This window comes from Jaculus jaculus, chromosome 4, assembly GCF_020740685.1.
Source record: "Jaculus jaculus isolate mJacJac1 chromosome 4, mJacJac1.mat.Y.cur, whole genome shotgun sequence".
Lineage (NCBI taxonomy): Eukaryota > Metazoa > Chordata > Mammalia > Rodentia > Dipodidae > Jaculus > Jaculus jaculus.
In genome coordinates this window covers 35,985,576-36,012,332 of record NC_059105.1, presented here as the reverse complement: position 1 = coordinate 36,012,332, position 26,757 = coordinate 35,985,576, and the positions used below count along the sequence as shown (strand labels likewise).

The following is a 26,757-nucleotide window of genomic DNA, read 5'->3' as shown; positions in this document are numbered from 1 at the left end:
TTACAATGAAGAATGACTTTCCAGAGGAAGGGAACAGAAGAATTAGGCATGTATGCTGAGCATATGGGAGGCATTCAGACGTGGGCAAGGAGAGCAGGACTGTGAGCTTTCAAATGAAAGACATTTAATCAATGCATGTGGCTGGTGTTGATGTATGGAAGTGAGAAATGGGTTTTGATTTGGAAGACAGGAAGAAGGTTAACGGTAGTACAGGTGGTGACAGAATGATTGATACTTTGAGTAACTAACAGAGAAAGAAAACGTAACTCTTTCGATTGGGCAACAGACTCCAGAGAACAATGTAATTCTGAAAAACACAGAACATGAAATGATCCGGGGCAGGTCACCTGGCTACAAGAAAAGATGACAGGTAGAACGAGCTGATGATCCAGTGACATGATCAAATGCTAGTGAGAGGGACACACTGGGGAGGGAAGAGAGAGCAGAGGCCAAGGGCTCTAATGGGGCGAATCAGAAAGAGCTGCAGCTGGGGGTAAACAGGATCCACACCGAGGGGGAAATGATGGCTAATGATTTTCCCAGGCAGACATCAGTACAACTTTGACTTGTTCCCTTAAAGCAGACCTGAAACCTACAAATTCCACTTATACTTGGAGAAACGCTATCATGTATTGACATCAACATTCTGCTGAGGGGCTGTGAAACACAAACACAGTAGTTTTATTTCTTCCTCACCACCATGATTTCTAGGTAGGTCTGAGTAATCACTTCCTTTTTGTTTTTGGTTCCCAAAACACATGCAAGAGTTCTATTCATGTCTAGGGGTGAGGGGTTAGCTCATGAACTCTGGGAAGCCACATAATGAATTCTTTGCTTGTTATAATTCTTTGTTTAGGGAGATGACTTTAGGAAGATAATTTTTTTTTGTGAGGGGCAATGTTAATCACTAATGATTTTTACAAAGAATATGTAACAACTTGACTGTGCTCAAGATACTAGTCGTACCTATGCTCAAGAAATCCTGTGTTCATGAAAAGTATACTAAATTTGTGCCCTGGAATGGTTCGTTTCACGTGTGATTAAAGTAATGGGTTTAACAGTCCAAGGCAGTGTGCTGCTTTTTTCTTAAGTGAGCACTTAAAGGATACTTGAAGTGTTGACTTAGCCGCATAAGATCTTTTTTTCTTAAGTACAACTTCTCATGGGTCAGAGAAATTAGGAGTTTCCCTTCAATGTTTCAAGTATGAAACATTAAAGTAGATGCTGGCCACAGCAGCAGCTCCTTTTGTGCTTTGTGGGGAGGTGTGAGAAGATGGGGAGGCAGGGCAAAGGACTACTGAAAATGGAATGTGAGATTTTGAAACACGGGTATTTATCTATAAGACCAGAGTGGCCATTTGATCTTTACATGTTGTCTAGTTATGCCTTTAGTTATTTCATTTTTCTGAAGATTATGATTTTGCAAAGGAGAACTTAGGAGTCGCAGATGGTATTGATTAAATTCCGAGTCTGTGTCTAAATTGATCGAACATAAATTACCCTTGAAACCAAAGATGAGGAATGGGTGATTAAGGGAAAGGCCAGAAAAGAAGGATAATTAAGTTCAACTGCCGTGTCTCTTGCAGAGGGATCTTTACCACGTGAGGAAATAATGCCTCAGTTTCCTCCATCAGACAAGGAGGAAAACACCTTCCATTCTCATAAGTACTGTGAAGCTCATTTACTGCCTGATATCTACTTGGAAATCTTCACACAGAAGGTGCTATAGATGTGAAATGAAATGTTAACATTCAATATCGTGTAAGTCTCACTCTCTCAGTTCCTCTTTAAGTGTCTGCCACTTCTGCCTTTGACAAGGAAGCCTTTTGACCTGCTACCCTGAGTCCCTTGACTAATTCTCTAATGTCTAAAAATTCCACTTACACACAGTGTCAGTGGACACGGAGCTGCCATCACACCCCTTAAAAATGAATTAAATCTTATTTATATCTGAACATAGAGTGCACTCTTGGGAATTTGATGAATGATACATAAAGCAGTAGGCCACAGTTGTAACCATTAAAGTCATCAGAAATGGTATGGCTTAAAAATAGGCAACATGAGCTTCATAAATGGCAGGGGTCGAACATTACAGTCGTTGAAGGTGCATAGATGGTGCACATCCAATTTGGGTAAGGGAAACTAAAGTCAGTTCGGCCCCTGGAGGGTGTGAGTATGGTGAGTGAAGCAGAGATCGTGTGAGCTGGTAAATTGCCAGAGAAGTATAAATGACCCATAGGGCATATTGGGGTTTTTGTTTTTTAGAAAAATCTGGAACTAGAGATCTTTATAGGAACTACCCCAAATTTAAATATTTCTGACAATTGTAACATCATATTGCATGCCAAACAAAACACATCTACCGGCTGCATGTGATTGCTGCAAAAGATCTCTTTCTCACTCATCATAGCTGGAATTCTTCCCATGGGTATAAATGTCCTTCATTTGCTTCATATACTGATAATTCCTGGAGAAAAACCAAGTGCCCTGCACTGTCAGGGAAATAGAATATGAGTGGCATTGGCCCCATTATTGAGTGACCCACAGGCCAGGGGAAAGATCAGACAAATTTTCCAACGTGCACAACATAAGAAGGAAGAAATATAATGCCAAAACAGCAGCATGAACTGAGTTTCACAGGGTGTAAGGAGGAGTGAGCACTCATGTTGTGGGTTTTAAAGAAAATGACTTCAGAGAGTGCATGCCTGAAATGTTTCATGAGTGGAATTGTGTCTGATAGATAAAGATGCTGGACCAGGGCATATGTGGCACCAGCTGGAGCACAGGCATGTGTGTGGGAGAGGCTGGGGAATGTTCAAGGAAGCACATGCAAGCAAGTTTTGGCTGGGGTGTTGTGTAAATATGGAAGTGACAAGGGTTGACGAGAGCACTGGAAAACTGTGAGTCAGAGATGGGAATATATACCTGGTAGTGTGAGAAATGAGGGCAAATGAAGGAGGTTGAACTAGCTAGAGGCAGAGCTTATTAATTCCTATTTATCTGAGCCTAGTTACCCCCAGATGCTGAAGGCTTGCATCACGGATGTGATTGCAGTAAGGTAGGTCCTCAGCTAACACGGGTGTCAGGGGTCTGTGTATTAGGACTCCATTCCCACTAATGAGTGAGGTCCTAAGCCTAGCAACCGTGATGTCCAGGACTTCTGTTTAATCCATGAGATGCTATGTTCTCCCATGTTCTTGTTGAGTACTCAAAGATTGAAAGTTATTTAGCCTCGAACACTGAAAAGCCTACCTCAGCCCCTAACCAAAGCTTGTTTTTTGCTGACTTTCTTTGAAGGATAGGGTGTGGGAAGAAGGTACTGTCCTCTGTCTTATTTCAACCAGTAGCTGGGAACTATCTCCAGTCTATGTGGATCACTCTTCACCAAGTAAGACACTTTCACTATCTGGCTGGAATAGTCAAGGCTCAGAACATGCACTTTGTACTCTTGGAGCACATCATTAAGATGGTGGAATATTCTCCCTGGGGTTGTGTGCTGGCTTTATCATAGTGTTCCCTGTTAGTGGTTACATTTTAAATTAATTTAAGAAATAATAAAATATAATTCTTCAGCTCCATTTGAAAATGTTCAGTGGTCACAACCAATTAATAGCTGCCAAATTGGACAATATAAATCTAAGGCATTTCAAGTTTTGGATAAGTTATACAAGACAACCTTGAAAGCCCTACTTTGTTTATTAACTAAATGAGCTAAGCATTATAATAGATATTCATGCACAAATGCACACTGAGCTGATGCTACTTGACTCTGGAGTCTTAATGGCCTGAACTGGGGTAGAGAACAATGGAAGAAGGGAATGCTAGTCATGGTTCTGGTGTGAATAAAGAAATAGATATTTGCCTTGAAAAATTTCATCAAAATGGAATGTGAGCTAATAAAACTCGAGGAAAAAAAAAAAAAAGAAAAGTGGTGACATACTGTGCAATCCTAGACCATTAATGAAAAGGCATCCATATAAATCACAAGAAATCATTACAACTTTGGATAAGTATAAGCATGGGCCATGTTTGGAATGGAGTTTTAAATTCTATTGGATTATGCACAATAAAATATATTGTGAAATTTTACTAAAAGGTGCCATTGAGAGAACCAAAAAAAAAAAAAAAAAAAAAAGCCTCCAGCCTGAACACATCTTGTTTTCTCATAAAAATAAAGGATATTGCATTCTTGAAGTTTATGCCAATGGTGATTTAACATGCTCACATTTAAGATGCTCTGCTCATAATGAAGAGAAACTTGTCAAGCCAGGTCTTAGAGAGCTTGCATGCTGATTGGAGAGCCCACAGTCCAGACGGAGGAGCCCTTGGACTAGAATGTAGAGTCTGTGAAGCAAAGATCGAGTTGGTCCTGCTCTCTGTGTATACCCAGAATTTGACACAGCACCTACTATACAGAAAATTATAAAGGAATGTTGGTTGAATGAAGGGAAAAAAAATCAAAACAAGAAAGTTAAGACTCTGGGCAGTAACATGTTAATCTAGAATCTTAAAATTTGTGCTAAAATAGACTTGCTAACCTCTTTAGAGTTAAGTGGAGGATTATTTCTTTTCCTGAAAAAAAAAAAATGCAATGCTTGGGCTGGAGAGATGACTTAGTGGTTAAGTGCTTGCCTGTGAAGCCTAAGGACCCCAGTTCGAGGCTTGATTCCCCAGGACCCACGTTAGCCAGATGCACAAGGGGATGCATGCATCTGGAGTTTGTTTGCAGTGGCTGGAAGCCTTGGCGCACCCATTCTCTATCTATCTGTCTTTCTCTTTCTGTTCTGTTGCTCTCAAATAAATAAATAAAAATAAGCAAAAACATGTAATGCTTTAATGAGCATATATTTGCATAGTTTTAAAGATATATATCAACATAAACCAGAGAGAGAGAGAGAGAGAATGAGTGCACCAGGACCTCCAGTTGTTGCAAATGAACTCTAGACGCAGGCACCACTTTGTGCATCTTGGTTTACATGGGTACTGAGGAATCAAACACAAGAATTTAGGTTTTGCAGGCAAGGACCTTAACTGCTGAGCCATCTCATCTGTCCAGCTCCCGCTCCCTGTATCTTTCCTGTTTAATGTAGCGGGTATCTAACTTTTCATACAATTATACATTTTACATTTCTTCATTCAGCAGGCTTTCTTGGGCACTTATCTATATTACTACAGAGTCAGTAAACTTTTGTCTCCCAACTTTTGTAGTATTCTGTTGTATGAATATATCATAATCTGTTTAACCTGTTTATCTTAGCAATTTCCTGGATTTGACAATTGAGATTATTTCCTTTTCTTCGTCTTACAAACAATGCTATGATGAATACCTTAAGCATATGTCCTATCATTTATTTGCTAGTGCATGTGTAACATAAATTTTCAAAAGTAGAACTATTGGGGTAAAAGATATATTCATTTATAATTTTGATAGATTTTGCTAAATTGCTCTCCATATGGGGTTATGCTAACATATACTCCCACAAGCAATGTATAAGAGGGCCTGTTTCCTACAACCTTTTCAATGGAGTGTATCAACAGAGTTTTGGATTTTTGCCAACCTGATAGGAGAAAAATGGTATCTCAGTGTAGTTGTGATTTGCATATCTTTTATTATGAGTGAAGTCAAGCATCTTTCCAAAATTCTAAGAGTCTTTTTTATTTCATTTTGTGTGAATTATGTGTTAAGTATTTTCCCCAGTTTTTTCTATTAGTTTATTGACTTCTTATTTCTCTATAGAATCTTTTTATAAATAATATATCAAGGAAACAAACTTTATTTTATATATAAGCTGAAATTTTTTCATAGTTTGTACATTTCTCTATTTTATGACTTTGCTTATAGTTGTGTGTATGTGTGAGTGTGCATGTGTGTGTATATGTGTGTATGAGTGTGTGTGTATCTGAGATTTTGCTTTTACTGCTATATACTCAAGTTTCTTAACATTTCCTTACATGGATAATAAATTTTGACTCAGGGTTGAAAAACAAAACAAAAACCTTTCCAGAGATTAAAACTGACCAGGATTTTTTTTTTAATGTTCCAGTGGTTTTCTTTCTATCATCTAAATTTTTGATCCACTCAGAACTAATCATTGCATAAGATGGAAGGTAAAGAGCCAATTTAATTTTTTCCAGATGCTACCCTTTTGTCCTGCATCATTTATCAAATAGCTCTTCTTTGTCCCACTGACTTGCGGTGCCTCTTGTAACATACACCACTTACAGGGATAAATATTATTGAATAGATACTGATGAACATTTTATCTGAACATCTTACATGGTTATGGGAAAATTTATTGGGCTGTTTATGGATCAGTGAAGGTCTTCTGGGGACCCTAGCTTGGTCAAAAGTCTTTAGAAAAGGCTCTCTGTGGCGCCAAAGACTAAAATCCCCTGTTTCATGTAAACACAGGTGGGTTGAAGGTCTCAGGAGTCAATGCTTCTTGGGCCTCAGGTTATGGCAGGAACATAATTATCCTTTCTTAAAGAAACTTCAGGGATAGGCTGTTCAGATGAGTGCCAGGCTCCTTCCTGGGCAGGTAGTGCCGAGGGAAGGACCAGGCCTGCTGGTTCCTCCCTAGGGATTGAGAAGGAAGATGAGCTTCGGATGACCCAGAAACCTCTTCTGGCCATCGGAGAAAAAACAAAACTGAGTTGGGAGTCTTTTCGAAGCCAGAACTCACAGAAAAAACTCGCTTTATTGCTATGAGCAGTTTCCTGTATCATGTTGGGGATGAAGGCGGGATTTTAGGATGGGGGGCAGTGGGGGGGGTGAGAGGTAAGGGCCAATAGTAAACTGTAACTATTGAAATGGTAATTACAATTGCCACCTGGAGGTGGCAGGCCAGAAGCCATTAGGCATCTTGCTGAGTCCTAGTTGGCCAGAGACAGGTCGCCAGGCTTTAGCTAGGCTCAGGAATTTCCACTAGACCTCACGCCTGGGCCTTTCAGAGCCCAACAGATGAGTAGTGCTTGGATATGTTCCTCAAAGTTCATGTGTAGGAAACTTAATCCCAACAGAATTAAGAGGTGCTACCTTTATGTGGGAATAGTCTTCATAAGCAGGTTAATGCTGTTATCACTAGAGCAGGTTCCTTACATAAGAATAAGTCCAGCTCCCCTGCTACCATAGGAAGTCATGTGCCATGGGATATGAGGCTTTACCAGATGCAGCCCTTCCATCTTGGGCTGCTTAGCCCCCCCAGAACCAAAAGCCAAATAAATTTCTGATCCTTACACATTATTCAATCGGAGGAATTTTGTTATACCAGTACAAGACAGATGAAGATGAGTAGAAAGAGGAAGCTTTCTTTGCTATGCCACTGCCAGGTCAACTGCTTCTCCCGGGCTCTGTTCTTTATCTGAAAAAGGAGAGACCAGAAGCAGGTACCCTTCAAGGACCCTTGAAGCACTGCCATTCCATGAATGATAAGCAGGAGCATTTTGGCCTCTCTTTAAGAGAACTGGATTGCATTCTATTCTTACTTGGTCCCTGTCTACATTACATAAATCATGCCTCCCAAGGAGGTCAGTGCTAGGACTTTGAGTGTAAATCTAAGGCTGGCAAAACTGACCACTTGTGAAATGTATAGTGAATGGGACATAGCTATAGAAATATTTATGATGTAACAAGAGATTTGCAAGATAGAAGACATGCATGCTCTCTCTCATTGGCATTTCTAAGCCTGTAATAATACATCTATCTGCAAACTTTTGAACCTGTCCTATTGCCCTCTCAGGGCTTATATACTCTGACATTTCCAAATGTAGTACAAGCTCTTCTCATGTAAAAGTGTGCTCCTTCTCATTGCAAAGGCAAATTTTAAGATGACATGATCAAAGATGGTGGAAGGACCAAATGTTGGAAGTAGTTATTTACATCATCCTGGATAAGCAGCCCCTTGGGTACCATATCAAAAGCTATGCTTGTGACATTAAAAAAAAAAATCCTCAGCCCACTAGCAGCAGGAGGTGTTGAATAGGCTGGCAAACATTCATTTTTTTTAATGTGGATCCTTAAAGCATCACAGATTTAAATCATATATCTGAATAACATACCTAAAAATGGCTGGAAGGCAAACATATTTGAGATTAAACAATACTCATTAAAAATACCAATAACCATCTCCCTGTATTAATCACATCAAATGATTTTGTTTTTCTACACTATGCAGATGTCTTTCTCTAAGCAAAGCAACACATTTCTATTTCGAGGCTATTAACAGTGGAGCAGCTGTACACTACCAGAGAGTTTTTAGAAATCATAATGAAATTAAACAGCCGATAGAAAAAGAAGAAAAAGATGTCTTCTTTTGAACTCTTGTGGTTGATAGCACTATTGTATTGAATATATATTTCAAACACATGATTCATTTCCATAGAGTAATACTACATCAGTATATTGTAACTAATTGGAACAAAGCCTTCAGGTTTAAAAAAAAAATTACATTAAGGAAGCCAAATGCTTTTTCCTGAAGGCACAAGAGAACCTGTTATTCACATAGTATTACTCTCTAATAAAAGTGTAAAAGATGTTCCATAGGTGAGCAGCAATTGATGTTTAAGAGTGAGAAGGTGATGGCAGCAGAAACCTTTTCAATCATGCTCCATGTAACAATGGAGCATGTGGGAGAACGGCCTGCTACATATAATGTGGGAGAGGTGTATGCTCTGTACATGACTTATAAAAAGGGCCATGAGACTCTAGGCCCAGGGGCACTTTTTGGTTATATGTCTTTTCCAGTTCACCAGCCCACTAACATTCTCAGGTGCACCCTTCCCTTCTTGAATAATCTGTCTCTATTTCCACTACATTCAAAAATGAGTACACCAACAGGGAATAATAGTCAACTGGATGAAGCTAGAAAAGATTATACTAAGTGAAGTAACCCAAGTCCAGGAAGACAAAATTCACATACTCTCTGTGTCTTATATGTGGATCCTGACTTTTAATGTTTGTATGTGTGTAACTGTGGGCATATGAAACAGAGTATGGGCTAAGACTAGAGACAGGAGACTCTTGAGAGGGAAAAGGAGGTGATGCAGGAGGTGGAGAAGGAATGCAGAAAGGGAGCTAAATTGTAGGGAGGAAAGAGAAAAGAAAAAGTTGTTTGATAATACTCGGAGGAAACCTAATTGTGTGTGTGTGTGTGTGTGTGTGTGTGTGTGTGTGTGTGTGTGGTTTTTCAAGGTAGGGTCTTACTCTAGCTCAGGCTGACCTGGAATTCACTATGTAGTCTCAGGTTAGCCATGGTGATCCTCCTACCTCTGCCTCCCAAGTGCTGGGACTAAAGGTGTGTGCCACCATGCCCAGCTTATTTTTTTTTCTTTTTAATGAAAGGAAAATGTGTACTGTGAAAGTTCTAGTAGCAGAATTGGCCAACAGCAGTTGGTGAATAAGTTGTGTGCCAAATGTTGTTCAGTACTTAACTCTTTAAATTACTTATGTATTTTAACCTGTTACATCAATGAGAGATAACATGGTGTTTTTGTTTTGCTTTGTTTTTCAAGAAAGAATTTCAAAGACAGATATGTACACATGTGAATGAAACACCAGAATAGCACAGGGATATTGAAAATTTAGTTTCAGATAACTGTAATAAAATGAATGTTGCAAAAAAGTTAGCCATGTGAAGTTTTTGGCTTCCTAGTATATATAAAATTCATGCTTACACTGTAATGTAGTCTATTAAATATGCAATAGCTCAATGTCTCTAAAAAGCATATAGCTTAGTTAAAAATACTTTATTGCTAAAAATGCTAATTATCACCTGAGCTTCAAGTTGTATATTTTTACTGAGAACTTTATTATATGAACATATTGCATATTGGTCATATTCCCATTGGGTTTTTATGTTCCATCTCTCCTGCCCCCATTCCACTGAAGGCCATTCTTAGTATTCAATGTGGGGTCATGAAGGTACTAGTCAGTCTCTGTGGTGGGGGTAAAGCTTCCCATCCTGTGGCTCTTACATTCTTTCTGCCCCTGTTCAGCAATGTTCACTAATTCTTAAAGGTCATGGTATGTCTCTTTTAGTGGTGAGCTCTCAACATCCTCTGATTTTCTGCTTTGATAAGTTTTGAGTCTTTTCAGTGTCTACTGCCATCTGCCTGGAGGAGGTTTTCAGGCAAGCCGTGACAGCAGCTCTCATATTTCATTTGCCACTTCCTCTGTCTTGTCTCCCGGGCCCTGCAGAGTTGACTCTTCTCGCTCTAGGCAGTCAACTTTCTTTGCTTGTCATTCTGATGGGTCTTGGGTCTCCCTGGTATTTGCTGTCATCTGTAAAAAGCAGATTCTCTAGCCAAGACTTACAGTATCATGGCCAAAGAGGATAAACATGGATATTTAGAAGACAGTTTCAACATGGTCTCTCAATGTCCTACGACTGTAGCCTGTGGATCCTTCAGTAATAGGGTCTTTCCATTTAGTTCAGATGGGTAACCAAGCGCTTTGAAAATAGCCTGCATTGTTCTGAGCACTTCATGGGCCTCCGGATCAATGGCTCACTGCCTGGGACTGGAATTCCCCAGCAGCAGCCTATGGTTGAGGGGTAAAGCTTCCTCACCCCTGCAGGGTGGTTCTATCCAGTCAGTTTCTCTCTCTCTGTCTCATCTTTCAACTAGTTAAGCCAAAGGAAGGTTTATATGGTACAGATTCATGCCCTAATTACTTTTGTGTATCTCTCCTTCCCTCCCTTATCCCAGACCCTCAGAGATCCTTCTACCTCCCTGTATTCTGTCCCTCAACTTAGCCTGTTAAGTATCCCCTCCTCTCATTCCTCCCTGCTTCTCCTCTCTCCAAGCCTCGCTCTAGCTTCCTTACCATTATTACTGATACTTACCACAATTTGTAAACAAATCAAGTAATTCTTTGTCAGGAACTGAATATGAGAGAGAACATGTGGCATTTGTCTTTCTGAGCCTGTGTCACCTCACTTAGCAGGATTTTTTCTAGGTCCGTTCATTTGCCTGCAAATTTCCTTTTCCCTTACCACTGGGTGTAGAATTACATTGTGTATATTTTCTGCCAGTCTAGGGTTTTGCCAGCTGCTCACTGACCAGGTAGTGGCTGTTTCAAGATGTGGTGGCCACAGCCATTTATTAGAGGCAGAAAACGATGACATTTGCTGCAGCGATTCACCTCCTTTCATAAGAGATTTCTCTGTAGCATTCTGGGTAGCATGTTACCCATAGTACAACTTCTTTCAAGATCAGAGTCAACCCTCTCAAACTCTGCTGCTAAATTCATGCCATAATCTAAAGCCTTTATTGTCATGTCAACAACATTACAGCGGCATCAGCTGGATGGAGCAGTTTTCATCTCAAGAAGCCTCTTCCTTGTCTCATCCGTAAGAGACAAATCCTCATCTGTGAGCTTTATCATGAGGCTGTGGCACTCAGTCACGTCTCCAGTTTCCACATCTAGCTCTACTGCAGCTGAGTTCCCTCCTCCAGTGGTCTTGAATGCTGTTAAAGTCATCTAGGGGATTCGAATTCTCCCAAACTCCTGTTAATGTTGATATTTTTTTCTCCTCTCACTAGTCATGACTGACTGTTCTTAATAGTATCTGAAATAGTGAATTATTTTAAGAAGCACATTTCAGTTTTCCTAGATCCATCAGAGGAATCACCATAATAGTTATAGACTTATGAAATGTACTTCTTTCAAAAAATATTTATTTATTTGAAGGAGAGAGAGAGAGAGAAAGAGAAAGAGAGAGAGAGAGACAGGATGCCAGGCTCTCTTGCTCCTGCAAACACATTCCAGATGCATGTGATGCTTTGTGCATCTGGCTTTACATGGGTACTGGGGAAATCAAGCCCAGGCTGTCAGGCTTTGCAAGCAAACATCTTTAACTACGGAGCTATCTCTTCAGCCCTAAATATACTCATTAAATAATAAGACTTGAAAATTAAAACTAGTTTAGAATGGATATTGTGTGAGTATACATGAAAGTGATCTCTCTGTACATATCTTGGGTAACTAAGGTGCTTTCTGAATGAGTGATAGTATCTGGAAGAAATTGCTCTCTCTCTCTCTCTCTCTCTCTTTAAATAGTAGGTCTGAACAGTAGTCTAGCCAGTAGACCATATAGTCATCAGAGGCGCTACCATCCAGGCTTGTCACTTGTACAATGCAGGCAGAATGGATTTACTGTGAGTCTTATGACTTAGTATTTTCAGAGTGGTGAATGAGCATTGTCTTCAGCTTAAAGTCATGAGCTCCATTAGCATCTAACAAGACTGAGTTAGGCATTTGCTATGAAGGTCCTAGATGGCATCTTCTTCCAACAGACATCTGTTCCATCTGTCACCACTGACCTCAAACAGCTGCACTGCCTGCAGCCCTGGCTATTTCACCTTGTCCTGGAGCTTGTGAAGATGGCTTCTTTGCTTAATCCTCATGAGTCAACCTCCACTGGCTTCAAACTTTTCTTCTGCAGTAACTTCTCTTCTCTATGCTTTCACAGAATCAAAGGAAATTAGGGCTTGCTCTGATGTAGGTTTTGGTTTAAATGACTATTGGAGCATGTATGATTTCCTGTTCATGCTACTAAGCTTCTCCTATAGGAACCATAAACCTGTTTGACTTAAACAGTTTTTTAAATTATTAAATTATTATTATTATTATTTTTACCGTTTGTGTGTTTAGTAGAGTAATACCTTTAATTTTATTCAAGGACTTCTCCTTTGCATTCACAACATGGATAACTGGAATGAGAGGCAAGCCTGTCAGCTTGTCTTGACTTTGGACATGCTTTCCTTACCAAGCTTAATCATTTCTAGGCTTCTGATTTAAAGTAAGAGATGTGTGACTCTTCCTTTCACTTGAACACTGAGGTCATGGAAGGGTAATTAATTGGCTTACTTCCAATATTGCTTGGTCTGAGGGAGGCCTAACGAGGGAGAATGACAGAGAGGTTGGGACATTCAGGACATAGATAATGTTTACCAGTCAAGTTCACTCTGTTAGATCTCTTTTCTTTAATATACACAAATATGACCACCCTTGCTCTGTTCTGGTTATAATTTGCAGAGGGATCTTTCCTCTACCATGCACAGCTTGTTCCAGTCAGCTTCTCAGGGCTGGTCCAAAATACTCTACCCCCCCCCCCCAAAATTAGCATGGTAAGATTACTGAGCATGGATCCACAATAATAGATACAACAGTAATGAGAGGATTTTGTTAAGTCAGGACAGGTTCCCAAGATGGAGTCACCAAAGATAACAGAATGGTGACAGAGGTATAGGAAAGTACATTATCCACATTATTCAAGAAATCACCCAGTCCTTATCCTCTCTTTGCCTCACAAGGCTCCAGGTCACGGTTTCCTGCCCCCTTATCTCCTAAGTTACACTGTCAAGTCAGTTTTCTGGTGTCACACCCTAGCTATTTTAAATGGTTAATGTCATGATCTCCACTAAAGGAACTTTTCTATTCAATTTAACAAAGGAGTTCTTTTTCCTTCCTCACCTTCCCCCAACTGAAAAATCCCTATAAAGCCCACTACCTGGAAACTCAGGTTGGCTGTGCTCTTCCCTTGTAAATCAGCCCTGGAAACTCATGCTTTTCCTGAATAGAAGCTTTCATTTTTGCCTCAGAGTGGTTTGTGTGGTCTTGATCACTGCCAAACCTTACTGACTTGAAATCTAATTACCAAAATATAACACAAATCTAAGTACCAAAATGTAATACAGGGACATGAAATGCCTGCATCCAGTTGTGAAAAGGACTCTGATGGCAAATAGGACACAGGGTTGCCACAGACCTTCAGCTTGTAAAACAAACACAAACAAAAACACAGTATCTTGGAGGTGCATGCAAGGAAGTGAGGCACAGTAAAATGCCTGGAAATATATGAGCTTCACAGTGTCTATTGTTTTGGTTCCAGCTTTATGTACTGATAATTTATTCTAATCATCAAATTACAGATATGTGTTTATTTCAGGTTTACACTGTGAGGATTTGATATGCACTTATATGGTGAAGTAACTACTAAAATTAGGTTAGTTAATATAACCAGTACCTCCCATAGTACTTTTTGTGCATAGTAAGAACACTTAAGGTCTACTCTTACAAAATTTCAAGTATAAAATACATAATTATCTATAGAGGATCGGATACAGCTAAGGGACATTGTGTCAGGCCCTGGGTTTCATCTCTAGTGCCAAAATTAAAAAAAAAACATTTAACATTTATTATTAACTACATTCTCATGCTGTACAGTAGATGCCAAAAGTCTATTCATCTCAGAACTGAAACCTTGTGCCTTTTGACCAAACTCTTCCCATTTGCCCTGTTCTCTAGCTCCTGAAAACCACTATTGGTTTATTTTTAATTTTTAAAATTATTTACTTATTTTGGTTTTTTCGGAGGTAGGGTTTCATTCTAGTCCAGGCTACCTGGAACACACTCTGTAGTCTCAGGCTGGCCTTGAACTCACGGTGGTCCTTCTGTCTCTGCCTCCCAAGTACTGGGACTAAAGACGTGAGCCACCATGCCCACTTACTGTTTGTTTATTTTTGACTTCTGGGACCCATTGGTTATTCAGGGACATGTTTAAATTCTCTGTATTTGTGAATTTTCCAGTCTTCATGGGATAATTTCTAGTTTCATAGCACTGTGGGTAGATACAATACTTCGTATGATTTTGATCTTCTTAAATTTGTTATAATTTGTTCTTAACTAACAACTGTTTTATCCCAGATAAAGTTCCATGTGCATTTGAGAAGAATATATTCTGTTGCTGTAGAAAATAATGTTATTTACACATCTGCTATGCCTATTTGGTCCATAGAGTTCAAATCTTCTGTCTGAATGATCTTGCTAATAGTGGGCTTTAAAATCCTCTAGAATTACTGTACTGTGTTTCTTTTGCCTCTCAGTTCTATTAATATTTCCTAGAAATTTTCAGGAACTTCAATATTGGGTATATAAATACTTGTAATTGATATAGCTTCTTAACTAATTCACCTATTCATCATTATATAGTGGCGTCTTGCATCTTTTTTGATGTGTTTTAAATTATTTATTTTAATTGAAAACTGAAATTGTATGTATTAATTGTGTATAAAGTTGATGTTTTGAAATTTTTACATTCTGTGGAATGGCTAAAGTAGTTAACATGTATTACTTTATATACTTATCTGTAGTAAAAACACAATCTAGGACCAGACAGATAGCTTAGTGGTTAAAAGCACTTGCTTGCAAAGCTTGATGGCTTCAGTTCTATATCCCATGTAAAAGTTAGTTGCACAAAGTGGTACATGTGCCTAGAGTTCTTTTGCAATAACAATAGGCCTTGGAGCACCCATTCTGCCTTTTTCTTTCTCTCTTAAATAAATAATAAATATTAATCAATTTGCTCAGTGACTTTCAAGAATGAAATGTGTTATTGTTAATCATAGTTGCTATGTTGGAAGGCAGCAATGCTCACCACTATACCACCAACGCTTCATAGTTGCTATGTTGTATAATAGAACTCTTGAATTTATTCCTCTTGAGTTATATAAAATGTAAATTTTTGTATCCTTCAATCAATAGCATATCAACCTCCCTCTTCCCCTAAACCTGTGGTAACCACAATTCTACTGTATAATTCTACATAGCCAAAATTTTTAGAGTCCACATACATGTAAAATTATGTGTTTGACTTTATTGTAACAGCTTTGACTTAAAAAAATCTTTTATTTAATATTCACAAGTATAACCACTCTTGCTCTCTTCTGGCTATAATTTGCAAGGGAATCTTTCTTTCACTACACACAGCTTATTACAGCCATATTCTTGCTGCTGGCTCAAAACACTAAACCCAAAGCAGCTGATGGGAGGAAAGGACTTATTTTTGGCTTAGTGTCTCAAGGGGAAGCAACATGATGGCAGAGAAAAGTATGACATGAGCTCAGGCTGGACATCACCTCTGCCACAGCAGGTGGAACCCCACAGCATGAGAGTGTGCCCAACAATGGCAAGGAAAGGCTTGCTATAACACCTGTAAGTCTGCCCACAACAGTATACCTCCTCCAGCAACTCTCCAATTCCCAAATTGCTGCCAGCTGGGGACCTAGCATTCAGAACACATGCTTTATGGGGCGGGGGGGGGGGACCTAATTCAAGTTACCATACAGATTAAATGTAGTCTTAAAGAAAGTTTCTTATAGATATACAATTGGATCTTTTAAAATTCATTTTAGTCGTTCTCTCTTTTGGTTGTAGAAGTCGATTCTTTTATTTTCAAAATAGTTGTTGATAAGTGTTTGCTGTTGGGATTTTATTAGTTGTATTGTGACTACCTTCTTAGCTCCTTTATTCCTTTCTTCTGTCTTCCTTTGTGTGGTGTTATCTTTTGATTTCTTTTTCTTTATCTATCTACTACTAGTGTTTATTTTGTTGCTGTAGTGAGACTTATATAAAACATTTTAAAGCTATCTATAATGCTCCATTTGAAGATAGTAGTGTAACTTTTCTTTTCAGATTAACTTTGATTGCTTGCCAAAACTATGCCTACTTTTCTTCCCTGACAATTCAGCTATGATTTATATTTTAGTACTATATATCCACTACCATATTATTATAATTAGTTTTTATCCACACTTGTCTTACTTTCATACAAAAGTTGAAAGTGATTGCAAATTCTAAATTTGATTATATATTGACTTGTAATGGTGAATTTTATATCTCTGTATGTTTTATGTTGTCAATTAGTACACTTTCATCTCAACTTGAAGAGTTCCCTTTTAATACATTTTGTATGGCAGGCTTAGCACTGATGGACTCACTTAGCCTTTGACTGTTTGGAAAAAATCTATCTTTCCTTCATATCTGAAGGACAGCTTAGCTGGATGTAGCATTCTTGGACAGGAGTATTTTTCTTTCACTATTCGAATGTACCATCTCTCCTGGGTTGCAAGGTTTCATGTGAGAAATCCACTGATAGTTCAGGAAAGCTGCCAGTCAGGATGTAGTGTTACCACCCATGATTCATGTGCTGGTCAGTTTAAGCCTCGTCCTGCTTTACTCTTTTTCTGAGTGACCCTAGGTGGCAATCTGCCAATATTCCTTTAAGGAGAAATAGGAGCAGGAAACCCAGAAAGTACCTCAGCATGCCAAGGAAGCTGGATGCCTGCCTTGAGTTCTCTTTCCATACTGGAGAAACTGTAGATGGGGAACCCTATGGTGTGGCTTTGGGAGGAACTCAGCATGGTCAAAGTGAAATTATTGCTTTGACTTTCCCAATAGGTATTTGATTTTCTGGTTTATGTTCCAAAAGTGTGGGTGTTTCAGCCTCGTCTCCACATTCTGGCATACACATAAAGGACTTGTCTGTGAAGAGTTTCTACTTAGCATATCCACGAGGGAAACTAGAGCTGAGAACTCCTATCCTGATATCTTGCTCTGTTGTTTCTTAATTAGTGGTCCATGTGGAGCATGAAATTCAAATGAGAATAACAAAGGTTACTTATTTTCCTTTTGGAAAGCACACTGTTTTGATGGGAAAAATACAAATTATCATATGCTAATATTGGCAACATTAGTTCTAGGAAAGCAAGGTGATAATAGTTTAAACATTTTGATCTTATGGATGGAATTAAATGGATACAATGCAAAGAAATGAATGAAAAATTATTACATTGTTGGCTCTGAAGTTGAAGGCCATTTTTGTTGTACTGTATTTTTAAATGCTTTATCCACACAATGTGTCACCATTTTGCACTTACAAAGTGTAGCTCAAAACCCTTGTCAATGCCTTATATCATGTGTATTAGTCAGGGTTCTCTAGAGGAACAGAATTACTAGAATGAATTATTTTATAAAGGGAATTTATTGGATTAGCTTATAGTAGTCCAATAGCAGTTGCAGGCCTGAGAATCACCGAACCTGGTAGCTGCTCAGTCCACGTGGCCAGATGCCTCAGCAGTCCCGACCTGGCACTGCAGATGGTGCCGGAAAACCTGGAGGCCTCCTGAGGAGCCGGAAAGCCTGGAGGCTTCCTGAGGAGCCGCTGGGTTTCGATCCACATGGGTCTTCAGTTGATATTGGTCTTTAGTCCGTACTGGTCTTCAATCCACGCTAGAAGGTAGGGAGCAGCTCCGGCAGCCAAGTGGAAGGAAGGAAGGAAAAAGGGAACTCTTCTACCCAGAGCTTCCTTATATCAAGTCCCTCTCTGAGCGGGACCGCCCACTCTGGGGGAAGGGCTCACCCTGGGAGAAAGACCTCCTCCTTTAGTTGATCCTTCCTAGAAGCAGCCTGTGGATTACTAAACAGATCAAGTTGACAACACCTTAACTATCACATCATGTCACAGAGTAATTTGATCTTGTTGGGCTGCTGAAGAAAGTTGCACTACTGGCAGGACTTTTATTTTATTTTGGTTTCCTGTACCTGAACTTCATCTTAAACTGAACGATCCAATTTGATCTCTCTTCACTCCATGATGTATTTTGAATACTCACTAAAAACATCTCACTGGAGTTGGACACATGTATTTTACTGAAATCAAATGTAAGGCTCATCAGACAGACTTGTGTGACAAAACAAATTGTGTGTGAATCCCCTGGCTCTTGCAAAGTTTTGGATAGCAAGTCAATCCACATGGTAAACATGAACCCAAGTCTCTGGCTGACAACCTTCTTTACGACACAGATGGAAGAAAAAGCACCTGTATTTTCAATGCTCCCCAACTAAAAAGCTATACACATAAATAACATACGGAGAGGTCACCTGTCATGTCTTTAGTTAGGAGATGTTGGTATGGAGAATATGACAAGTAGAAAATAACATTAACTGTAATTTGAAGCTGGACCTGCTAAGGAAATCAAAATAGGAAAATCCATTTCAATGGATTCCAGCCTTCTAAAAGCATTCTAATTTTCCTAGACACAGCTTTTTTATTTAAATCAAAAGCTCTGGTTTCCATCTTCTTTTTCTGGTAACTCCAGAAAATTTCTAAGGGAACAAAGCAAGAGAGGGCTCCAATTATCTCCAGCACACTCAGGGAGCCTTCAGAAGGGCCAAATACAATTTGTTTTACAGGAATGCACCTCTAACACATAGTCTTTATGAGAACTTTGATCATGTACCTTCGATCCTTTTTGACTACCAGAAATATTCTCTCTCTCTCTTTTTTTATTCCTGCAGAGTCAACACATAATATTAAACAGCCTGTCTGCAGTATCTAATTAACAAACTGACTGCAGAAGATCACTTACAACATAAAATATTAAATCATCCTAAAAACTAATATTCTCCACACCTCATAAATTAAAATAAGCAATGAAATAAAACTCTGATGCATATCATTCTGGGCCTTTGCCCCTGAAAGCATCTCTACTCCTTGAAGCATTTAACCATTTCAAAGAAAAAATATATGCAATGCAAACACACACACACACACACACACACACACACACACACACACAAACATGCGTGCGCGCCCCTCAAGCAATCTCAATGCCTTCTACCTCTGGTTTAAACTTCATCATAGCAACTTTAACTCAAGACCTCAGACTACTTCTCTTGATCTTACGCTTCACAAATCATTTTAAGTTCAGCGATGGAGATCATCAGTTATATGTCTTTTCATTATAATTGCACAGCAGACTTGGAGCTTAGTTCTGTTCCCATTGGCTCAATGGTCGTCATTTATGTGCTTTGTATATTTAGGGCATTATTTAATAGAAGCTGCAATCTGTTTGAAGAATGCAAGGGCTGTTTGATATTAACATAGAGAATGATTAATCAAAGATAGCTTGGTCCTAAAGCAGAGAGAGAGAGAGAGAGAGGGAAAGAGAAAGAGAGAGAGGAGGTCATTAGCAGGGTGAAACTGGGAAGCAAGCTTTGACTAAGAAAATGAGATGGGCTAATACTTTGAGGATTTACAAAATAAATAAATAAGAAGCTTATAGTCATTCATTTCCAAAGCTTTTACTGTAAAGAACTCTAGCATTAAGAGATCTGAAGAGATATTATATTATTTCCAAAGCTAGAGATCATTTCCTTCATAGTAAAATATGAAGCTATTTGCACTCAGGTAATTGCTGAATTCACCAGTGTCTCTAACAATAATTATTTCTCAGCACTGGAATGTTTAGATTATTTCATATTTTAAACAAGAAATATCAACAGATGCAGAACCAGACGTTGGGTATGAGACAGAGCTTGGCTAATTAAAACTGGTACCCTAGTGAGACTCCTCTGGCACTCCAAGGTAAGGCCTCTTTTGCCAAAGAGACAGAGGTTTAATGTAATTAGTCAGACATCATTCCGAATTAGTTCAATTTTCTACATTGTTTTGGCAGTCATATTTGCTGAACATTTTCCCATCATATATTTGGGAAAATGGGACTGAATACCCCAAGGACAATATGAAATGAAAAACCAATTCTCTTAAGTTTAGATTTTCTCCAAAAAAATTATGTCCAAAGTCAATCTAGAATTGTTTCTATGGGACATCTTTCCACAAACTGAGGGGCTTCCCATTGCAAACATGTATTGTCTCACATAGATCTCACTGGAATAACCCTAAGATGCTGCTGAGGTGTGTTGCTTTCTGGAAAAGTCAGTTCTTTCTGCCATTTTTTTTCCTTCTGGTTCTAGAAATTGCACAGTCCATAGCTCATGATCTTCTCCTTTATCTGTAGCATTAATAAGATCTGGCTATGACTGTCTCATAGTTCCATGTTCCATTTAATTGGTCTCTTCCAGTTCCTTTATCCATGTTTAGTTATGTATACATTGTGTTTCCTTTTTTTTTTTTTTTTTTTGGTTTTTCAAGGTAGGGTTTCACTCTAGACCAGGCTAACATGGAATTCACTATGTAGTCTCAGGGTGGCCTCAAACTCATGGAGCTCTTCCTACCACTGCCTCCCAAGTGCTGGGATTAAAGCCGTGCACCACCATGCTCAGCAAATTTCCCTACTTTGAGATCAGCTGATTAGCCATCTGAATTTACTACTGGCAGGTTCCAAAGAGTTGAAAATAGATCTTTGCATCAACCACGAGGGGAACACATTCAATATTTGACACACCCCATAAATGTTTAGGTGTGGGGCTGGAGAGATGGCTTAGCGGTAAAGCGCTTGCCTGTGAAGCCTAAGGACCCTGGTTTGAGGCTCGGTTCCCCAGGTCCCACGTTAGCCAGATGCACAAGGGGGCACACGCATCTGGAGTTCGTTTGCAGAGGCTGGAAGCCCTGGTGCGCCCATTCTCTCTCTCTCTCCCTCTATCTGTCTTTCTCTCTGTGTCTGTCACTCTCAAATAAATAAATAAATAAATAAATAAATAAATAAATAAAGGATATTTAAAAAAAAAAGTTTAGGTGTGTTTTATTTAGAAGGTAATTCCAGGGAGCACTATGAGGAAAAGAAAAAGAGGTGGGGAAGGAAGGAAACAGAGTATGGTCATGATTAAGTTATTGCTGTGGGTAACAGGGACTGAACCTCCTGGGAAACACTGAGAAAGAACACTGAATGTGCTTCAGGATTGTGCCACTGAGGGGTGGGCAGACTGGAGTACTCATCCATCGACTGTCATTGTTTCCTTCCTGAAGGCGCTTCCATACATGTTAAGCCTGTCATCATATACAAGACCTCTCTTCACAAACTTAGGAAAGATGGCTCCAAGTAGAACTAATTTACTTTTTTTTCATGGTACTGTATCACAGATGACAATATTCACATGTTAAAATGAATGCATTATATAACTCCAGTATAACTTGAGTGATATGGCTACCTTTGAATGAAGCAGTGTGGTCAGAGGGTTGAGAGGCTAGGATTGGTGAGGTTGAAACATGTGCTATAAAGCACATGACTGACAGTCACACCATAATCACAGGGGATAGGGGAAGAATCGCCTTCCAGAACAAAAAGGTACAGTATTGTGCAGGAAAAATAAAATCAATAATTTCTGAAAGTATGAAGCATAGGCATCAGAAATTCACAGCTTCAGTTGACACCCCGATCCACGTGTCCTGGCTCATGCCTGTGAGTCTTCAGAGACAAGGAACATAGTCCCTAAAAGGGAGAAAATAAGTAAAAAATAAAAGGGAGAAGACAACAAAAACAAAAACAAAACAAAACAAAAACACCAGGCAGACATGACCTCAACCCCAGGACCAGGAGTTCCTGGGATCGGTAAGTCAGGTTGTGGATCTCTCTGGCTTTTGTGTGACTTTTGGGAGTTGAAAGAGACTGTGTCCCAGAAGGTTGTGATATTGAGTCAATACTTGAGGAAGAGAGCACAAAACCAAAGACAACAATAAAGGAGGCAGAGAAAAGAGAAAGGAGAACCACAAAAAAAGGACAAAGTAGAACACAAAGAAATAAAAGGGAAACGTAGACACTACTACTTACACTAGAAATGTAAGGTAAATTGGGGCAGGAACACATTTTAAAAAGCAGGGGAACCTAAAATTAGTGGGACACGGTGGGATAAGTCAGGTGATTGATAAGTGTCTCTGGGTTTCTAAGCCTTCTATTGAGCTTAGGTAATCTACTTACCCATCTCTATGCCATCTACCATCTACCTATCTATTCCCAACATCTATCTAATTCGGGCTTTCTAGGGTTAGAGTCGGACTCTGAATGGTAATTGCATCGCAAAGAAATTTATATCTAACTCCTGCGTGCTTTAAAAACATGTCTTGTCTTTGGATAAGTTTTCTGAAGAAGTTGAAAAGGCAGTTTCAGTATATAACACACTGAATAGGCTCCTAAAAATAGTTTCCCCTTCTTTTGGTATTGTTTTGTTTTATTTTTCTCACTGTTTTTTTTTTTGTAGTAGTTGTTGATATTACTATTTTTTTATTAGTAATGTACATACTCAGTGTGTAAACAGCCATGCTGGTACCATCGTTAACCTCCTCCCTGTCCTACCCCCTCCGAAGGGACTCTCTTCCTTGGGGATTGTGGGTCGTGCATTGTGGGGGTAGCCATCAGTTATGGGGAAGAGGCAATGTCTCCATGCATAATGCCCCACCTTGTGGCTCTACCAATCTTTCCGCCCCCTCTTCCACAAATTTCCCTGAGACATGTTGGGTTCTTTTTAGGTCTACGTCAGTGATGAGGTCTTGGAGCCTCTGTGTCTCTGGATATCCTCTTTGGTAGGAGTTGAGTGTTCACTGTGCCTACCTCTTTCATCCTTCTGCTGGTACCAGGTTCACCAAGAAAGCAGAACTCTTGCTCATTTCACCAATTACTCTTTGGTTTCAGCTGGGGCCCTGCTGAGGTGCGATGAGCTGATTCTCTCTTTGGGTTCTGCGTCCATCTGAAAAAGAGAAGCAGATTCACCAACGGAGAGTGAAGTCAGCACCGGATAAATGAGATAACCATTATTCAAGGTTGGGGTCTCGCTCTAGCCCAGCCTGACCTGGAATTCACTATGTAGTCTCAGGGTGGCCTTGAATGTACAGCAAATCTTCTACTTCTGCCTCCCAAGTGCTGGGATTAAAGGTGCGCGCCACCATGCCTGGCTTAGTTTTCTTTTCTGTGTGTGTAAGATGTCTTCCTCAAACACTGTCCATCTTACTGTTCCGAGGCTGGGTTTCTCCTTGAACCCAGAGGTCACTAATTGGACTAGACAAGCAAGCCCACAAGGCTTAGGAATCCTTCATCTATCTCCTCCTCCTCAGTGTTAGGATTTCAGGCGTGTGCCACCAGGTCTAGCACGTTCATGTTGATTCTGGGGATCTGAACTCGGGTCTACATGCTTATGTGGCAAGCACTTTACTCCTTGAGCCATCTCCCCAACACAGGTTTCTGAAAATCTGCCTTCCTCCCTCCTTTAGGATAGCTCCACACTTTGCTCAGTCTGCACCACCATGGAGCGTGTCATCTCTCTCTTCCAGTTTCTTCTGGTCTACTGTTGTCATTCCCACAACTTCCTTCTGCCACTTTCCACGTTTTCCCTCACTTTCCTCCATATTCCTCTTCAGTGGAGGCAGGAGCTGAACAGCAGCATAAAGTACCTTCTTGGGAAGGCAGAGGGGAGAGGCCCTGAGTACTTATGCTTCAATAATGCTCCCGAGGACTTGCTCCCCCTCCCACCCCGCGCCCTCCTCTTTCTCCCCTCCGTCTTCGCTGCAGCCTCATCGGGTCCCATGGATCAGTCGCCAACGCTCAGCTCTCTGTCCGCGCCCAGGAGCTACACACCCTGGAGGTGACCGGCCAGGAGACGGTCGCCCAGATCAAGGCTCACGTGGCCTCGCTGGAGGGCATCGCCCGGGAAGGTCAAGTCGTGCTCCTGGCACACCACTGGAAGATGAGGCCAGCCTAGCCCAGTGTGGGATGCAGGCCCTGGCCACTCTGGGAGTAGCTGGGCACATGCTGGGAGGTAAAGTTCATGGGTGCCTGGCTCTTGCTGGAAAAGAGAGAGGTCAAACTGCCAAGGTGGCGGAACAGGAGAAGAAGAAAAAGAAGAAAGGCCGGGCCAAGCGGCGGATGCAGTACAACTGGCACTTTGTCAATGTCATGCCCACCTTCGGCAAGAAGAAGGGCCCCAATGCTAACTCTTACGTCCTATGTAATCTTGGCTTTTGCTAATAAAGTCACTTTGCCCAGACCAGAACAAAAACCAACTCCCGTTTTTGTGTCTCATACCTCATCTTGCTCAATTCCAAGAATAGACTTAAGAAAACAATGGGATTCTCATTCTGTGACAGACTGGGCAACTGAGTCGTCACCCAAGATCAAACTGAAATTTTTTGTTTTGTTTTCTCTTCCTCTTACATGCTAAACGATGCTGCTGGATACTCGTGGTTCTTAGACTTTGGCATGAATTAAACTTCACTGGGAGATATTTGTTAAATGTGAGAATTACAAGGCCTTACCCCCAGAGGCTTCAATTAAATTGTCTCTTACTGGGGCACTGGAACCTTCGCGTTTATGGAGTGCTCAGGTGACTGCCTTGCAGGTGATTCTAATGCAGCTCAGACTCACATCACTCTGAAAAGCACTGCTAATAAATCCTTCATGGCGAGGATCGTTTGGAAGTGATGGAGGACCAGGCTGCTGCGTGCCTTCATAGGCTTCTGTTTTTAAGATGCAGGTACAGGTATATAACTATTCAAGGTCTGTATCAGCTTTGCAAACAGTGCATGAATAAACATGCTCTTCCTATGAACAAAACCTTTCACAACAGGATAAAAGAATTTGGTCTCTGCTATAATTCAGAAATAATGCAAAAATATACCCTATGGTATTTCAGGTTTAGGTACAAGTATGAAAAAGCTATCTGTGGTCTCTGAGAATGGTTTTTATGAAGGAGGTGTCTTCTCTGGTGGGAGTGTTGAAGAACAGGAAAGCAAGTCCATAGGTTTATAATACCGAAGGGTTTTGATTCTAAGACATCCACGTCTAAAATATTTGATCTTTTGAAAGTCATGTGGGTCACGACCCCCTCAGAAACATACAGCAGTGGGTCCACTGGGTTCTCTGGTGGCAGGAAGAGTCCTGGCAACACCGGTGGCAGAGATTGCCAGAGAAATGGGCGTCTCCGAAGGAAAACTCTCTGCTCTAAGAATTGTCTTCACTCCCCTTTTCCTGGCTTGTGAGTGGGATATTGGCAGGACTCCCCAGAGGGCTTTCTTGGCTCACACCTGTGAGCACACCTGGTAGAAGGTTCTGTGATATGCTGGTAGCAGCCTCCCATGTCTCATGCATTGTGCTTACTGAATCTCCTATTTACTTATTTTTGTCTTTTTTAGATAGGGTCTCACTCTAGCCCAGGATCACCTGGAATCTACTATGTAGTCTTGGGCTGGACTTGAAATGATACTGATCATTCTATTTCTGCCTACCAAGTGCTTGGATTAAACGTGTGTGCCATCATGTCTGGCTTATGTCTAGTTTTTAAAACAAAATTTTCGATGGGCTGGAGATATGGCTTAGTGGTTAAGGCACTTGTCTGCAAAGCCAAAGGACCTTGGTTTGATTCCCCAGGACCCATGTAAGCCAGGTGCACAAGGTGGCACATGCATCTGGAGTTCGTTTGCAGAGGCTGGAGGCCCTGATGCGCCCATTCTTTCTCTCTTGCTCTGTCCTGTTCTCTCACTCAAATAAAACTGAAATATTTAAAATTTTTCATTGTGCACATTCACTGCACGTGGTACTATTACATGAGTACATTTTCCATACAAATTCACATACTACGTTTAGCAAATTGCCCTCATACCTTCTAACTTCCTGTTTTTCACTCCTTCCCCTCCCCAATTAGTCTACTTTGTTATACTAGACAGTTTCACTTTTGCTTTCATGTCATCTATACATACATACACGATTTTATTTATCCATATAAAACCTAGGAATGACAAATGAATGAAAAACATTATATTTGTTTTCCTAAGACTGGCTTAATTTGCTTAATATGATTATCTCTGGTTGTACCTTCTGCAAATGGCATAACTTCATTTTCTTCTCTTTTGTGGCTGAAATAATTCGACTGTGATATATATTACATTTTCTTTACCTGTTTCTTGGTGGTTGGATGCCTAGGTTGGTTCCATAACTTCGTTATTGTGAATTGTGCTAGAATAACATTGATGGTCAAGCATCTGTGAAATACTGACTTGGAGTTCCAAGAGTATGGACCTGAGTAGTATAAATAGGTCATGTGAGAAATTTCAGATTTTTAAAAACTTTCCAGGCTGCATAGATGGCCTAGTGGTTAAGGTGCTTGCCTGCAAACCCAACAGACCCAGCTTTGATTCCCCAATACCTGTGTAAAGCCAGATGCACAAGGTGGCTCATGCATCTGCAATTCGT

At 40.2% G+C, this 26,757-nt stretch overlaps 1 pseudogene; it reads left to right on the top strand.

Annotated features, from left to right (window-relative positions):
- The window catches only part of LOC101611087, a 134,502-nt pseudogene extending 109,185 nt beyond the window's left edge, over positions 1–25,317 (top strand).
- The last annotated feature ends 1,440 nt before the right edge of the window (positions 25,318–26,757 follow it).